The following is a 4,182-nucleotide window of genomic DNA, read 5'->3' on the forward strand; positions in this document are numbered from 1 at the left end:
ATATATATATATATATATATATATATATATACTCATCACGACTCCTAATCCTATATGTCACGACTCCTAATCCTATATGCCAAGATTTTGCAATTAAAACAGAAAGGAGAAACGTGCACGGCGGTGATGGGGAGAAGCGCTAATCAGAGCTAAATGAGGAGATTGTCTCCAAAAACGTGGCACGTAGCCATTCGTATGTCTTGATTAACAAAATCTGTTCAATTGCCAGAACGTGATTTCTCCCAAGTTGTTTCAATTCCCCCCCCCCCCGATGAATTGCTTTCAATGGGCACTCTGCAAGGCCGGGCTCTTGGGTGATTTCTGCATGATTTCACACAGCCAAGCTGGAAGGGACCCACCGCTTTTGTGTGTGTGGCTAAAACAGCTTCATCTGGGCACAAGAGGGAGTTATCCATCATCCTGGGGGTGGGGGCAGGGGGTGGGGGAGCCACAAAAAACTCGGCCTTGCAAGAATACACAACATTTAGAGGAAAAAGCTAAGTCACAGTGGGGGAGTTTGCAATGTTCATCTCGGTGCTTTTCTGACGATCCTGTTGGCCTTCAAATGTTTTTTTTAACTTCAACGGCCTGACATAATTCCCACAGGCTGACAGTACCCGGAAATTTTATTTTCCTTGCATTATCACCTAAAGATGAATGCTCAGGCTCCTCCTGTCACGGGGGAGGGGGGTGTTGAAGATTATATAGTGCTTCAGGTTCTAAACCAAGGGGTCTTCAAACTTGGCCCTTTTACGACTTGTGGACTTCAACTCCCAGAATTCCTCAGCCAGCATGGACCATATAAGCCAGGGGTCTTCAAACTTGGCCCTTTTACGACTTGTGGACTTCAACTCCCAGAATTCCTCAGCCAGCATGGACCATATAAGCCAGGGGTCTTCAAACTTGGCCCTTTTACGGCTTGTGGACTTCAACTCCCAGAATTCCTCAGCCAGCGTTTGAAGACCCCTGTTCTAAACTCTCTTCCCTCTCTTCCCCACCCCCCTCATTCTTCCATTCTCTTCCTTTCTTGGATGTCTGAGGTCTCTTGTTCCATAATCATTCCTCCACTGCTTTAATATGGTGTTTTTATTATTATTGTTTTTTTTAAAAAAGAGGTGAACTACAGTTGCCTTGGGAACCGTAATTCTGAACATATCAATTAAAAAAAAACCTAGCTGGAGAACAATGCATGTGTGGATACTTTGGTATGTTTTCAAATCAACATGTCAAAATTGGCTTTTCCTGGGGAAAAGCCGCAGCAAAACAGAGGATTAGAAGAGAGGGAGGCCGTTCCGTCTTTCCTGAAAAGCTTCTGCCCCCTCCCACCCGGATGTTGGCCAAAGGCCCAAAGACTGGGCAACACTGCCTTTCCTACATTGGTGTGTTTCATGTAAGGACTGCACCACAGTGATAGAGCCTCATCTTGGCTTCCCATATTTAACATGGTTCCCTTCAAAAATATTCTTGCTGGGATGGAATAGAGTGGAGTGGAGTGGAGTGGAATGGAATGGAATGGAATAGAATAGAATAGAATAGAATAGAATAGAATTACAATTAGAATTAGAATTAGAATAGAATGTAGAATGGAATGGAATGGAATGGAATGGAATGGAATGGAATAGAATAGAATAGAATAGAGAACAGAACAGAATAGAAGGAATGAAGAATAGAATAGAATAGAATAGAATAGAATAGAATAGAATAGAATAGAAGGAATGAAGAATACAATAGAATAGAACAGAACAGAACAGAATAGAATAGAAGGAATGAAGAATAGAATAGAATAGAATAGAATAGAATGGAATGGAAGGGAAGGGAAGGGAAGGGAAGGGAAGGGAAGGGTATGGAATGGAATAGGGAATCGAATGGAATATAGAATGGAATGGAACGGAATATGGAATGGAAATAAATGGAATATGGAATATGAAATGGAACGGAATATGCAATGGAAATAGAACGGAATATGGAATGGAAATAGAATGGAATATGCAATGGAATGGAACGGAACGGAATATGCAATGGAAATAGAATGGGATGGAATATGGAATGGTGGAATATGGAATGGAATGGAACGGAATATGGAATGGAAACACAATGGAATATGGAATGGTGGAATATGCAATGGAATGGAATGAAATATGGAATGGAATAGAACAGAATATGGAATGGAATAAAATGGAATAGAATAAAATGGAACGGAACATGGAATATGGAATAGAAGGGAATGTAATGTAATACAGAATGTAATATGGAACAGAATGGAATAGAAACCAGGCAATCAATAGAAAAGCGCACCAGACAGTAGACCAACGTTTCTCAATCTTGGCAATTTGAAGAGCTGTGGACTTCCAACTCCCAGAATTCCCTAGCCAGCATCGGAAACTCCCAGAGGGGAATTCTGGGAGTTGGAAATCCACAACTCTTCAAACTGCCAAGGTTGAGAAACGCCGATATAGACAATCGTGTTAAGACTGGGTTGTTTTTTTTTCAGTGTTTCACTGAGGAATGAAAACATGCATATTGCATGCATATCGCATGCTGTGCGTGGATTGGGCACACTGATCCTTTCTTTTAGGATGGGGTGGGGAGGAGAAGTGTTAATTCATTCATCTCACCCCAGGGGATCAGATTCCAAAGAAAGGGAGGAAGTGAAATCTGCAGCCCAGATTTTTATGCCGAAATCCCAAACGGGAGACGTTTCCCATGCCCCAGTTCTAATTCAAGTCTCATCCCTGTCAAAAAGCCAGAGGCAAAAATCACAACTCTTTCTCTTCAACAATGCCAAAATCACACTGCGCTGACTAGTATCTCTCCCTCCCCAGTCCAAACCCGTTGTGTGTGTGGTTTTTTTCCCCTCGACGCACCAGCAAAGCAGCCTTGTGTATAACTGCCCTGTAAGCTGGCTTTATTATAAACAAGTAACAAACCGTAAAAGCGAGAACAAAAGGCAAGGAGAGAGGGGGAAGGAGGGGTGGGGAAAAAAATATCCAGAAACGTGGAAATCAAATAGAAAAGGGATCAGCCGGGGGGGGGGATGGAGACCCATTAATTTCTTTTGTGTTTGTTCTGGGATTTTTTTTTAACAACCCATGCACCGTGGTGGTTTATTATCAGGCTTCCTCAGCTGTAAAACTCGCCTTCTCCCTGTCTCCTGCGCTCCGGAGATTTGCCAAGAAACTAGGGATAAAGCCACAGGCTCCACAAACAGAGATAGCGGCCCCAGCATCATACATCACCCTCCGGGGGGAGGTGGGGGGAAACGCGGGCCTGCCCAAGGGTGAAATTACATTGTATTCTGTTTGGATAATTGGATGTCATCTACCACCCAACTTGTTAGAAGGTGAGGCTTCCCATCCTTAGTGGCTGCAGGGGAGGGAGACCCCCCCTCAATCAGTCCAAGGGCGACCTGGCGATTTTGCCCCTTTGGAAGGACGACGACCGGCCTATCTGTTAACCAAGAGGGGCCACAGCTGGCCTGCAAACAAGGGGCAGGATGGATGGCAGAAGAACCTCGGTCATGATGTCATTCACCTGGGGACAATTTAGGACCTTACTCCGGGGTGAAACCTTGACCATCACCCTCTGCTCTGGCGAGTTGGGTCCAGCTGCCTGGTCAGCAGGAAGCCGGCCGGCGGGAAGCAACACGCGCGCCAGTGATAATCAGGGTCCTCGGGGAAAAAAAAGGATTGCTCTCCCAAAGCGAGACGCCCGCCGGCACTATCGGTGGAGAGGAAGCCCATCCATTGATCTGACAGCGTTGCTTGATTAATGGTTCGCCCTCTTCGCCGATCAATTCATTAATTATCCTGCAAGATATGGGTGGTGGAGCCAGGCCCCTGATTTAAAAGCACAGCCTGTGATTTATCAAAGGAAGGGATGAAGGAAGGATGATTGGGAAAGAGAAGTGAGCAAGTTTGGCTGCATGGAATAAATACCGAATGTGTCCCGTCTCGTCTCGGAGCAGAGGAAGAATCGGTGTAAACTCCTGAGTTGTGTCAGACGCCCGTCTTCAGAGCGTCAGAGGAAGCTGGTCCCATATCGGAGCCTGCCAGAAACTCTAGGGCAGATTTTCCCTGGCGCCTTTCAGACTAGATGACCTCCAAGGTCCCTTCCAACTTTATTATTATTATTATTATTATTATTATTATTATTATTATTATTATTATTATTATTATTATTATG

The sequence above is a fragment of the Protobothrops mucrosquamatus genome, unplaced genomic scaffold, assembly GCF_001527695.2.
Source record: "Protobothrops mucrosquamatus isolate PMUCROS unplaced genomic scaffold, P.Mucros_1.0 scaffold3072, whole genome shotgun sequence".
NCBI lineage: Eukaryota > Metazoa > Chordata > Lepidosauria > Squamata > Viperidae > Protobothrops > Protobothrops mucrosquamatus.